This window comes from Amborella trichopoda, chromosome 5 (genome assembly GCF_054954075.1).
Source record: "Amborella trichopoda isolate Santa Cruz 75 chromosome 5, AtrichopodaSantaCruz75HAP2 v2.0, whole genome shotgun sequence".
Taxonomy (NCBI): domain Eukaryota; kingdom Viridiplantae; phylum Streptophyta; class Magnoliopsida; order Amborellales; family Amborellaceae; genus Amborella; species Amborella trichopoda.
The window spans coordinates 46,066,855-46,082,026 of record NC_142340.1 but is presented as its reverse complement, the minus strand read 5'-3'; positions in this window follow the sequence as shown (position 1 = coordinate 46,082,026).

Sequence of the window (15,172 nt, the reverse complement as noted above, 5' to 3'; positions counted from 1 at the left end):
CAACAATATCTTATTTTTTTAAAGGGCAATGATTTCATGCAACCGTTGTATAGTAATATAATACAACAACTTGAAAAAACCATCTTATGGCTATTTGTTTGATCCAAATTTTGAAATATATACTCTTTTCATTCTAATGAACAATCACAATAAAATAAAAAATTGAAAACGCGACCTTAACCCAATTAACATAGGCCGTTCATTTTGGTGAGATGCTTAGATTTAGGCCTTAAAAAGATTTTTTTCATTTTCAATTTTTTTGGATGGCTTTATTATTATTAGATGAACAATGTTAAAAAAGAAAAAAATGATTTTGAGTTTATAATGGCTAAGAACTTGAAACTCGCACAATGAACGGTCTAGATTCGTTTTTTGAAAGGGATTCATTTGGACTATATTTAGGATCCAAATTGAACCCTTTTTTTTTTGGAGGGGATTAATTATTGAGATGAAGATAATGCGTGTGAAAAATTTGGGTTCATACAAATATCACAAATATAATTTTTTAGAAATATTGTTGTATTATATTATGATACAACCGTTACATTGGATCATTGCTCATTTTTAAAATATCCTTAGAAACTATGTCTATATTTCTATCACAGAAAGTGACAATTGTCATTTTTTTATTGCTATTATGTTATAAATTTCATTGCAATTCAATGTACTCTCTATGGCACATCTACACAATCCTATACGTGAGCGTTCATTTCATTCCTACATGCAATGCACATAATCTGATTAGTTCCATTTTTAATTGTTTATTATTGATGCTATCAATAGCTTTAAATATTAATTAGATTGCTAGCAATTCGGAAACCTTAAATAAATAAATAAATAGACTAACATTTATTAAAGCAGTTACATTTCACGGGTGATTTTTTTTTTTTTTTTTTAAAGTTTAACACTACACCAATGATTCCTCTCTATCTCCTCGTCCAAAACAATTTGAAACGTGGAAACGCTCACCATGACAACTCAGCTTACGTTACCAAGAAACAAGAAAGGCGTCATTGGTACGTAGATTTACATGAAGGGGAAAAAAAAATGAAAGATATAGTAGATCTTAAAAGACTCTATGCTCCCGCGGGAGCATAACATGCATTGATGCAATGCATGCCTTAAGGCAAAGTCACATTGGGTACGCTAATGGGTTGTAAATTTGGTTTATTTAGATGTAGTTATTATTCCTGATAAAAAAAATTTATTAAAATTCATTTTAATAATATTTGGTAGGTCCCTTTAGAATTAGGGATGGTATATACTGATCATTTACTTTTGGTATAAGAAGGTCACGATTACTTACAACCATCCAATGTGCAATCTGATAGATTGGAAGTGTCACAAAGTATGAGAAAATTGCTTTTGAACTTTGAGCTTGGTCAATAAAATAAATGCAACCACCCAATTTTACATCCAATAGTCAAGATTAATTGTGACCACCTTGTACCAAAAGTAAATGGTATCATTATATACTTTCCCTTAAAATTACATGAGATAAACTTATAAAAAATTTTACATATAAATTTAATTTCGAGAAGTTATTTTTATTTTGTTCAAGGTTGAAAATCACATGGCTTGGGGCCTTAGCGGTAGTATTGTCAAGCCTAATGAAGAGGTCTCTGAATCCGTTCTCACCAAAAGGTAGGGGCTCATCACTATATATTAAGCGAGAGCTATCGAGCCACATGTCTTTGTTCATTCAATTCTTATCCCTCTCTCTCTGCCATATTTCTACACTCTCTTTCATTTCTTTTAATTTACTCTTTCCAAATCTCTTACGTTTCTCCATTATCTATCTCTATGCATCCTACATGCATGCATATACATACAAATATGTAATTCCTTTAGTGGTGTGATGACACCTCATCTTCTATCCATCTCTCCCACCTTTCTATATTTGTTCTCTCTCTCTCTCCTTCCTACATACATGAAAATTTGCATACATAAAAATATGTAATTCCTTTGGTTATATGATGACACCTTGTCTTCTCTCTCTCCCAACTAAAGCAAAATTAATTTACTTATCTTTTCCTATCTCACATGTTTCTATATTCTAATTCTCATTCTCTCTCTCCCTACATGCGTACAAAGGCATAAATATAGGCAACTCTTTTTTAATATGATGACACATTATCTTCTAGATAACTCCTTTTTTTTTTAAGAGAAATGATTCTATAGGACCCTCTCCCACTCATGTATGTAGGACTCCAAAGGGTCATCATTAAATTTGACACGGATCTATAGAAAAGTCAAGTCTCACACTCATGTGATAACTTTTTTAGAGATCTGTGCCAACTTTAATGTTGATCCTTTGGGGTCTTACACACATGGGTGGGGGAAGATCTTATAGGATCATTACTCTTTTTTTAATGTGGTGACGCCTTCTCTTCCTTTCTCTCCTCAATTTAAATAAATTTTTCTCCATCTCTTCATAATTGACTCTCACTTCCCCTTGCATTTATCTTCCCTTCCCACATTTATCTCTCCCATATATCCGTTCCTATCCCATATATCTCTCTCACGTCTTTAACTGTCCTACTTTTTCCCTCCCCCTCTCACAATTACCCTACCCACATCACTCTCTCTCACACACATATGCACGCCACAACTCTCTCTCTCTTCTCTATCTTCTCTCGCTCTCTCATGCATGCCCTAACTCTCCCTCTCTCAACTTTTAGCCTGTACTTTACACAACAAATGTGACTATGCTAACTCTCTCCAATGCAATCATAGTTTCTCCTCTTTATAGGTATGTTCATTTCTATTTCCTTTTGATATTGTATATTATCTGGATTTTTGTTTTTTCTTCTTCTTCTTCCTTTTTTGGTTTTTCTTTTCCAAGAACCCATAGATGAAGCCCATCTACACGTCATGGAAGAAGCAAGCAAGATGAATATAGCAGCCTTGGCTACTTTGAGAGAGAACCTAGATGAGTCTTCATTTGGCTGTTCATTGGATTTTAGAATTATTTGATATTACTTTTGCTTAGAAGTGTGTGTAGTGTTTAATATAAGAACTAAATAATTTTAATTGTTTATCGGTTGTACTTCTATATGTTCAATGAAGTTATGCAGGCAATCATATTTTTTTTCTCTACATAGGTATGTTGATTTCTATTTATTTTTTTTATATTATATATTGTCTGGATTTTTGCTTTTTCTTCTTCTTTTTTTTTGGTTTTCGTTTTCCAGGAACCCATAGATGAAGCTAAGCTACATGCCATAGAAGAAGAAAAAAACATGTATCTAGCAGCCTTCGCTACCTTGAGAGAGAACCTAGATGAGTTTCATTTGGCTGCTCATTAGATAGTAGAGTTGTTCAGTATTACTTTGTTGTGTATAGTGTTTAATGTAAGAACTAAATAATTTTAGTTGGTTATTGGTTGTACTTCTATGTGTGCAATGAAGCTATGCTCATAGATGATAATATACACCATAATAAAATGTATTAGTTGTTATGCTTGGACCCATGCAACATTTTATGAAGATGAGTGAATATTACATCATCTTTGCATTAACCGAATTTTCATTTTTTATGCGATACTCGTTATTTAATGCAACAATTTATTTTTTTGATATATGAATCATACAAGTATAGTGTATTTTAAGAAAATAACAATTTATTGGAAATAAATATATTTAATAATAAAATTGTAAATATTTACTTATAAATACTAATAGTAACACAAATAAATTAGTTTTATTATAATTTTCAATAATAATTATTAAATTATTATAAATATGTACTAATATAATATTACAATAATCCCACGTTTTTCTAGATATTTTCTCTCTTCACCAATATTCTCATATACCTACTCTCTCTCTCTTAATAAATCAACTTTCCTAAAATTTATCTTATTTTATCTTTCCTAATAAATCTCCTTCCCCTTACTATTTTCTTTCTCTTCTCTCTCCTCACCAATATTCTCATCGTAACTCTACTCTCTCGTTGTCTTAATAAATCAACTTTTTTTTTGAAATTTCTCTACCTCTCTCCCCCACATTTCAAAACCACTCTCCGTCATGACTTCCATTTACACATATTATACTTTATTTTCTTTCATATTTCAATAAAAACTTTATTCTATTTAGTGAGCAGTTGAATGTATGATATAAAATATAGTTTTCTATTTTACGTAAATTTCTTTCATATATTTGAAATCATTAATCTTATTTTTTTCAATTTTAAAGATTTTTTTTATATTTTTTGTAAAAAATATTTAATTTATATTAATGAATGATATAATTGTAAATGCAAAAAATATGAAAAAAATATAATTATAATTAATCATAAGTACAACTTATAGAGGTACTAAAACAATTGAAATTATTTTGTAGAAATAAGTACCTCGAAATCAAGTCACATTAATAAATAAAGAATCTAGAAATTATAGTATCACTATGATTAGTAATTGCAGAAAAGAAAAAGAAATTAACAAAAAAAAAAAGCCCTCTTCCGAATTGCTTTATTCATTTATGTTTTTCTTCTTTTATTTCTTTCATTTTCTATTTGTACCTTTTATATAATTATTAAAATTCAAAATAAATTTTTTTTAAAAAAAAATCTTTTACTATCATAGAAGGAGGAAAAATAAATAATACCAAAACTATGATTAGTTTTGATTGCAATAGATACTTGTTTATTATAATTTTATTATATGTATCATGTGACATATTTTTGTATTTTTATATTCTCTAAATGTTTTTAATAATTTTTACTTGTAAGTGAATAATATATGTACTTTTGTAATTAAAATAAAATTAATTATATTAAAATAATATAAAAATAATATAACCAAAAATGTAAAAAACCAAAAACTAATCAATAACAATACAAATTATATAAGTTAATAATGTAGTAAAACTCATAATGCTAAATGAAAAAAAGAAAAAGATAATTTTTTTTATTTTTTTTATTTTTTGCATCTTTAGTTTCTGTTAATTTATCAAAATAATACTGAATTATAAATAAATAATATATATTAATATAAGTAAAACTAATTTAGTGAATGATATAATTAAAAAGGAAAAAAAAACATAATAAAAAAGTTTTTGGGCTTTGGTTTGACCCACAAATATGCAGAATGCATTAAATTAGAATACGAGAAAATATTCATATTTTCGTATTCACTGTATTGTTTTTCAATTATTTTTATCTAAGACCGACAAAGCAGGTTTATCTTCTCTCTATAATTATGTGAAGATGGGTCTATTAGAAACTCTCTCTCTATAATCGAAAGTCCTTTTAAAAATTTATAATTAATAATTAATTTCCCCACGGTGCATATCACTAGTTATAAATATAAATAATACAATGTATGTATCAAGCAGCTAATAAATTGGTATTTTTATATTAATTGCATGTAAGATAGTCTAATCTAGATAAGATTAACTATCCCTCAAAAGATATTGATAAAATAAATAGAAAGATTAACTTTCGAGAAAAGGTTTTGTACACAAAAAAGTCTCTGTTTTTAATTACTGCTCGTCTATTGGTATGTTTCCCTTCCAAAATCTATGTTAGAAATGGATTTTCGTGGATATGTATCTTTTAGGGATCGTTAATCTCGATTATGGTGAGTATGAATATGGTAAAACATGAGTTTTGAAATTTAAAAACAATAGTTATAAAATCCATTTTTGGGGGAACCTGTGGGCGGCAGACCTGATCATCAAGTTAACGCTCAACATCATAAAAACAAAAGCTACAATACATATAAATTAATTTTTGTATTGATTTTTTTTTTTTTTTAACTTGAATTGTACTCGGGTGAGTTACTCGGACTCGTCCGAATAAATCGACTCAGGCAATGGCCAAGTCAATTTCCCGAACACTGATATCGATTATTTCTCCAGAGAAATAATGTCATATGATTAAAATAGGGATCCATCAAATTTTGGATAGCCAGATCTAATTGTTCATACATTCGAAATCAGTTGTTTTTTCCCTTGAAATTACCCCTTTGGTGATAACGAAAATTCGTCGAGGATCTAAGTGTGCACTATGATCCAGCAGGAGTATGTCATATCCGCAATATATAGAAAAGGCCTCAATTGAAAATGACCTATTTGGTAGCTACCCAAGGGGGAAAAAATGACTTAATTGGTGATTAATTTTATATCCTTTTGGGGAAAAGGGACGTGGTGAATGCAGGAAGAACAGATCTCAAGGTTAGAAATAAATAATTGGTTTTGCCAATTTCTAGGTATAGCTTTTCGTTTCCTTGAGGAGGCATCTTTTTATATATCATTTAGTAAACTCCTTCAATTATTAATTAATGGTGCATGAATTCTAAAAAATTTAGGATTTAAGAGAATTCGTTAGAGAGGGTGTTATCAAGATGGCCAAGAGCTCCAAGATACCTGCAAAACAAGAATAAATAAATAAAGATAATGAAAGGTAAATGGACATAAAAAATCTCAGCCTTTTTTTAACAAGAAAATGAAATGGTTGGATAGGGCTGCAGCTCTATCAAAATAAATAAAGCCTCATCTTATTGCTCACCAAAAATTGTAATTCAAGCATTGAAAAACCTTTACATGGATCATCTCGGTTTGAACATTATGGTTGTGAAAAAAGATTAAGAACTCAAGCTCTAACAATAATGTATATTGTAACAAATTATCTAGACCATCTATTTCGCCTTAAAAATAAATGTTCATAAGTCTGCAAGATCTGTATATTTACTTTCAAAATTTATTGTCAGTGTTGGAAATTGATTTTAGAGCCATCATGAAGATTTCAGTTGCCGAGAGTGCTCTCCGAACAAGGACTTGAGGTGAGGTTTTAGTTTGTTTTCATAAAGCCTAGACTTTATAAAGGCTTCATCCTTTTTAAAAATCCCCGAGAGGGTGAGAGAGAGAGTTTATGCATGCGAGGGAAGTTGGAGAGATGCTACTCTCTCCAAGGTAGTGTTATCAAATTCGCTTATCGCTTCGGCCAAAGAGGTCGAATCCTTCGGATTTTAGGCCTATACCAAAGCAAAGCGAAGTTTGATGCTACGGCTTCAGTCAGATTCGGGCTGCTTGGGGACCTAATTATAGCTTGGTCTAGGCCTCAAAAGGATTGGCCCGAGCCCCGCCCTTATTCAGGCTTAGGTCTGCAAAGGACCCACCTAAGCCCCACCCAGCCCAGCCTGGGTTGAAGAAGCCATGGCCCAAGCCCAAAACAGACAGCCTAGGCAGGCTATGATGGGCGGGCTTAATACGCTTAGGAAAAACATTGAAGAGGAAAAAGAAACGAAGGGCTGTTGTCATAACCTTGGCCCAGGTCTGACCAGCCCTACCCTACCCTAGAGTTGTGTTGCTTCAGCCTTGGCCTGACCCTCGAGCCACATTTTGTGACCCAAGCCCTAATTTTACAGGGCCACGTAAGCCCTCCCATTACCTGCCCTAGATTTATACCGTCCCCGGATAGACTATTGTATTGTTTTCCGGTTATATTTTAGAGAGAGAAAAAGTATTAAGGTGCGGAGATTGTTGAGAGAGATTGTTAGAGAGAGTTAAGGTGTATAGATTGTAAGCTATAGAAAGTAAACAATTTTTTGTCTAGAAAAAACGGCGAGGAAACCCAAAAATGAATAATGAAAAGAGAAGAAACAAAGAATAGAAAAAGAGAGATAAAAAGAGGAAAAGATGCAGACAAAGGGATCCGAGAAGTGAAAGAATAATGAGAAATAAAAGATAGAGAGAGAGAGTGAAAGAATAGTGAGAAAGTAAAAAGAGAAATGAAACTCGAGAATCCCACCAATGAGAACCAATTTAGAAACCAAGACACAAAACCGAATAAAGGAACCTAAATGAAGCCAGTGAATGTATGACAAAGAAGAATATGCATAATTTAAGAGAGAGAGAGATGAGGATGATAAGCATGGATAGGATATAGGAATTTTAAAAGGTAGCTGACCATTATGTTCTATGAGAGAGATGAAATTTAGAGAGAGAGATTTCCAAATGGCCAAAGAATGGGGGAGAGAGAATTCCAACTGACCCATGAATAGGAGAGAGAGAGAGAGTTCCAAATGACCATTGAATGAGAGAGAGAGAGAGTTCCAAATGACCAAACGCCTTCATTCATGGCTACATATATGAAGCCCTGTAATATTAAAGAGTATAATTGTAATCTAAAGGACATTAGGAAAGTATACTGCTTTAAAAAAAGGTGCGGTTTGTACAACCTAGGCTCTATCTTTCAATAGTATCGAGAGATGTGGTTTCAATATTGAAATTCTTTCGTGATCGTCTTAAAATATATTTTCATCTTTATTTATAAAGTTAAAGCTTAAAAAATAGTGTCCATTAACAAATCCAGATATGTATTATAAAATACACTATTTTCAAAGTTTTAAATCCTTTTTTTTCTCATGTCCATGCATCTTGATGTCGAGAGGATCAATTTGAGGATATTTGAGAATCAAAACAATCTCTTCAAGTGAAATTTTTGAGGTAGGGTCTAATCTGATTGTTTAGAACCTCAGCTCTATATAAACTTTTCCCTTTAAAAAAAGGACTGCAATTTGTATAGAGCCGAGGCTCTAAACAATCAAAGTAAAGCACACCTTCATATAGTGTCGAGAAATGTGGTTTCAATACTGGAAATCTTTGTGATACCTTTGAAACATATTTTTCATCACTAATTATAAAATTTTAAGATTAAAAAATAATGTAGATCGAGAAGATCTACGAAAAATTGAAAATCTTGAGAATTGACAGTCCAACAATACCTTTCAAGATGCATCATTCTAAAACTTGAAATCCATTTTTTTATCTTGAGGTCGAGATGATCGATTTGAGGATATTTGAGCATTAAAACAACTTCTTCTAGTGAAATTTTTGACGTGCGCCCTAATTTGATTGTTTAGGGCCTGACACTTATATAAACTTTTTTTGAGGTAAAAAAAAAGAAGAAGAACAATAACAAGACTTCCAATAGGCCGCTTTGCCTGCTTTCTGGGCCAAGCATGGGCAATCCTATTGGGCCTACACTAGTGCCCGATATTAGCTACAAAAAATATCGACAAGCAGCCATGTTAGAAACCAGCCCGTTAGCCGCCCCTTAAGATGCCAAGCGGGTAATCATGTTAAGCTTCTGGGTCGGGCATGGCTACATACCAGTGTTCGCAAAATCAAACCGGAACGGTTAACCGGATATGGGGCTGGAGGCGGTTTGAACCAAAACCAGACTAACTGGGGCGGTTAACCGGACTAATCGGTCAAGCAGATAGTTTTTTAAAAAAAATGGGTCCAAAACTCTAAAAAAAAAATAGATATACTTAGATTAAGTGTATAATATCTTTTTACATATATTTATCTTACAAAAAAAAAATTGAAACAACTTTTTATAAATTAATATTTGAATACTATGGTATGTACATGGAGATATTTTAGGATACTTTTTTAATATATTTTTGTCATGTAACGTATTCCTCCAAGAATTAACATATTCATCCCAAATCTTACATTAAAAACTTTGTAGTTTTTTTTTTTTGTACAAAAATCGCTCCCATTAGGAATGAAAGTTTATGCACTTTTTTTGCAAATAACAAAAGCAGCTTGGTGCTATTAAATTAAATAAAAATCCCAACTAATTAAGACAATAAATGGAAAGGACCTCTTCCATATAGATGGATAAAGCATAATTCATACAATACTTTTTCAATGAAGTTAAATAAGGCATCACAAAAAGTACATCTCATGATATGCAACGAAACGAAAAATCGATGCATTGCATATGATATGTTATACTATTCTTATATGTTCTTATATGTATCTACAATATCCATATTAGTGTGTTGTGCATTAATTTTATCAAAAAATAAGAACAATAGAACAAATAATTGGATCAATAAATAATTTTATTAAGCAAAATAGAAAAACACTTCCCATATTTATCATAAAATATAATTTTATTAAAACCCCATAATTTTATCCAAAAATAATTTTACTAAACAAAATGGAAAAACCATTTCCCATATTCATCATTGAACATAATTTTATTAAAAAACCATGATTTTATCAAAAAAATAATTTTGTTAAGAAAATTAGAAAAACAGTACCCATATTTATCAAAAAACATAATTTTTTACTAAAAAACATAATTTTATTCGAAAGATCATTTTATTAAGCAATATAGAAAAAAACTTCCCAAATTGATAAAAAAAAACATAATTTTACTAAACAAAATGATTTTTTTTAGAAAATTTAATTTCTTAAAATATGAGGGATGATTTGAAATTAAGATCACCTCTCTCTCTCTCTCTCTCTCTCTCTCTCTCTCTCTCTCTCTCTCTCTCTCTCTCTCTCTCTCTCTCTCTCTCTCTCTCTCTCTCTCTCTCTCTCTCTCTCTCTCTCTCTCTCTCTCTCTCTCTCTCTCTCTCTCTCTCTCTCTCTCTCTCTCTCTCTCTCTCTCTCTCTCTCTCTCTCTCTCTGGAATCGGGCCAAATCAAGATCGGCCAGTGACCGATCCCAAGTTAGTCAGTCGATTTTTTAAAAATCTGCTGATCTTTTAAAAGCTTTCCATAACATTAAAAAAACCTTGATAGAAAATGGAAAAAAAAAAAAAAAGGTGGAGAAAGAGAAGAACCAAGCACGAACAAGATGATGGTGTATTGTTTAATTGAATGGCAACCTAAATTTTTGCATGTACTTAAAAAAACAAAATGTCCCATTTTCATCATTACAAATATATCTATATCGTGCACTTAAAAAAAACATAATTAAAAAAATCAGGCGACATTATCATGCGCTTATCAAAAAGAAGAATCAATTTCATCAAAAAATAATTTTATCAAAAATAATAATTTTATTAAGCAAAATAAAAAACACTTTCCATGTTCATCAAAAAAAGTAATTTTATTAAAAATAATCATAATTCTATTAAAATAATTTTATTAAGCAAAATAGAAAAACGCTTCCCATATTCATCAAAAAACAAAATTTTATTAAAAATCATAATTCTATTAAAAATAATTTTTCTAAGCAAAATAGAAAAACACTTCCCATATGCATCAAAAAATATAATTTTATTAAACAAAATATCTTTTTTTAAAAAAATCAACTTTTCAAAAATCCCAAAAAATCAAGCAACATTTCGAAGAAGAAACGACTCTCAATGTTTGGATAATCGAACAAATAAACATTCATGCATTGTAAAGGCTTCGATCATCTTTCAAATGCACCAAATATCATAAAAAATATCAGGTATTTTTAATTTAATTTAAAAAAAGGTGAAAATTTCAGATCTATGAAATTTTCATGATATGATGCAACGAAAAAATTCATATAAAAATATTTACTCAATCATAAATAACCATACCAATTTTATTTGAGATATGAAGCCTCAATTATCAAAATTCACAACTCAATTTAGTAAAAAATACCCAATAAATAGATAGAAAATATGCGCTTTTGGGTAAAACATAGGTTCTCTAAGCAACAGCTTTTGGAGCAAAAATAAACCCTTTATTTTTCGTTTTCCGAGGAAATTAGGACTTGAATCTAGTAAATAATTCGAATATAAATCAAACCCCTCAAATTTCTTCAAGAATCATTACGTATTGAGGATATTATTGAAAGAATGCCGGAAATTTTAAAAAACTTAAAAAATCCACCATTTCAATCCACGAGACTCATCTTTTTTCAATGTTTAAATCCAAATTACTTGTTTTATATTCATTATATAGTGATTTATACCATTAAAACACATAAAAAAAACCAAAAAGATGGCCTCAAACCGAATAAAAAAAGGTGAAAATTTGGATTCATGGTTTTCGTGCTACATATAACAGTCCCTATTTCAAAATAACGCCATTATTTATACATAACCGTTATTTACTTAAAAACGCCGTTATATAGTCGAACCGGTCCAGTTAGCTAAAAACCGACCAACAAAAATACGCTTCTGAGTTTCTTTTTGGCCGTGCAGTCTCTATGTTATGTGAACATGAGGCAGCATTAACGGTTCGACCCTAACCGGTCGGTTTTGGACTTGAAATTTCTCTGAGACATGAGTTAGACTACTGGTACTACAAAATCGGGCCTTACCGGACTAGGAACCCTAGTGATTTCGAACTAATCGGCCGGTTCCGGTTCAAACCGGCTAGTTTTGATACCAATGCTCCATACAACTCAATGTAACCTTGGGCCATGCCCAACCATGCTGGGGCATCGCCCGGGGCTATATTAATAATTTGGGCGCAGCCTAGCTATAAGTTTGAGGCCGAAGTAGGACCTTCATTGGACTACCTCATTGACAACCCTAAAGAATACAAATAGGCCTTTAACTTATTTTTTACTACTTTTCTTATCTCTTTTGTTTTTACCAGTTGCCTCAAAACTCGGATCGGGGCAAAAGGTTACCCACATATCTATGTCTAATTACTAGATCAGCTATTCAAATTGGATTTAGTATGGTCCAAAACTCCAAATCAATTATCTAAACAAAATTTAAAAATAAATAACCTAAAATAAAAATTAAAATGGTTTTTTTTGGGAGGGGGGGCGGTGGAGGGAATTTAAGGGCATTAAAAAAAACATTAAACATTAAATATTCTTAGAAAGAAAAAGAAAAATATATATATAAAAAGAGAGACTTTAGAGGAGAACCATGTCTGGACCCATACTACCTCGAAACGGTTCATTCGCGAGCATTTGAATCAGTGAGACAGATTGAAAATCATCACGTTTAAAAACATTAAATGAAGTATTTTAGCAACTGGGAATTATTTTACTAATTTAGACGATTTGATTTTTAGAGGAAAGTATGCAAGTCAAAAGATTTCTCTCGATAAGGTTCCAAACATATCTTTGATTAATAAAGTCTCTCTTTAATGGTGGGTTTGTTTTTCTGAAAGTATTATTTCAAAAAGTATTTTTTTAGATTTTTAAAAAGTTTCGCGTTTGTTTTACACTTTCCATCTAAAGTTCAAAAATTAATCTTTCAACAAAGATTCCCATTCATTTGTTAAAAAGTGAAAGGATAAGTTCTTAGGAGGGGGTAGGAATTGAATCTTGCATAACTTTTTGTTGATCACTATTCACTATGCGTAATAAAAATACATAATATTAGTATTATTAATATATATATATATAAGATATAAAAAATATAAATGTATAATAATATTATATATTATATATAATATATAATAAATACATACTATATAATATAAATTACATTAATAACATAAAAATATAAAATATAGTATTTATATTATTATATTGTAAATAATATATAAACATAACTTATTTATATTACACTAAATATTATATATAATACTTATATTATTATATTATATTATAAATATAAAATATATATAATATTTATATTATTATGTTATGTATAATGTATAAATATCTTATCTATATTATAATAAATATTATATTATATATTATATATAATACAAATATACATTAATAAAATATATAAAATACATTATATTGTGTATTATATTATGTTTTATATATATATATATATATATATATATTATCAAACACAATACTTAGAACTTATTTAAATATTTCATAACAAAACATTGAACTTTCGAAAAGATTTAAAACATTTAACTTTCCAAAAGATATCTTTTAGAAAAACAAATGTACTCTAAAAAAGATCTTAACTAAAAGGATGAAGTTTCTATAAATCCTAAGCTTTATGAAAACAAAATAAAGCCTCACCTCAAATCCTCGTCTGGAACACACTTTTGGCAATATAAATCTCCACGATGGCTCTCAAATCAATTTCCAACACCGACAATAAATTTTGGAAGGAAAAAAATATATAGGTGTTACATATCTCTGAACAGTTATTTTAGGGCGAAATGGATGGTTTAGATAATTTATTATAATATACATCATTTTTAGAGCTTGAAATCTTAATTTTTTTCACAACCATAATATTCAAGTCGGGATGATCAATGTAAAGGTTTTTCAATGCTTGAATTGCAATTGTTGATGAATTATAAGGTAAGGAAAAGGTTTCTATGCGGCGAAGCCCATATGTAGAAAAGTAGGAGATGGATCTTAGGACTTAATTTTTAAGGACATTTAATATCTAACGTGGATATCATAGATATGAAAAAATAAATAAATTTTGAAAACTAAAAATAACAATTCTAGTAAAAAAAATTTTTCTATTGTTTTTAAATAAAGCACCTGCTTGCATCCTATCTTAAAGGTGGATGTTTTACACTTTTCTGGACCGCATGTGTAGAAATGCAGTCGAGCCCGCATGAAACAATTTTCCTTACGTATTTGATAGGACTGCAGCACTCATCAAACCATTTTCCTAACTTGATTCCCCTGCCTTCCAAAATACCAAGCCTACATTCAATGTTTTTCTCACTCTTCACAGAAGTCACTATACTCTCTCTCATCCAATGTTTTTCTCACTCTTCCCAAAAGTCACCATTCTCTCTCTCTCTCTCTCTAGAATTACAGGCTGAAAAAGTCAGAAGAAAGCCCCTCTTTCAAAATTGTATGAGCATTAGACCTTTTCATTTGTTATTAATTCATGGATGGGTATAATACTATTTAATTCTAGCATGCAATAAATAAGATTGGGGGATCTGGTGCTATTCCATTATTTTAATCCTTGTCAATGACTCTCGAGATTTGCAGATATCTTGGAATCTCAGCAACCCAAAAACTTTGACATTTTGTAATACTCAGCAAAAGCCATTAGAGAGAGAAACGACGAGCTTTCTCTCTCTAGGAGTTCTACTGCATCACTCCACCTCTGAGACACTAATTCATAGCTTTCTCTCTCTAGGATTCTCTCTCTAGGAGTTCTACTGCATCACTCCACCTCTGAGAATGTTTACTGAATTACTGTCCACCTCTCAAGGTGCTTTCTTTATCATATTCCTCCTTCTATTCAAGTGGGTGTTTCTCCCACCTCTCTCTCTCTCTAGAGATTGCTCTGGTGAGGAGAGAGAAAATTATGTAGGCCTAGGGAGAGAGCATCTCGGGAATGTTCCTTTCTCTCTCTACATCTCTCTAGGGTTTGTTAATCTATTGGTCAGGAGACAGTGATTCCCGGCCACCATGTGGGCTGGGTCGGCGTAAATGTCTTCCTTCTCTCTCTAGTTTTGTCTCCATCACACTCTCTCTTCTCTCTTTTTCTCTCCTCTCTCTCTCTCTAGACGAGGAAGAGAATCCATTTCCAGTTACCT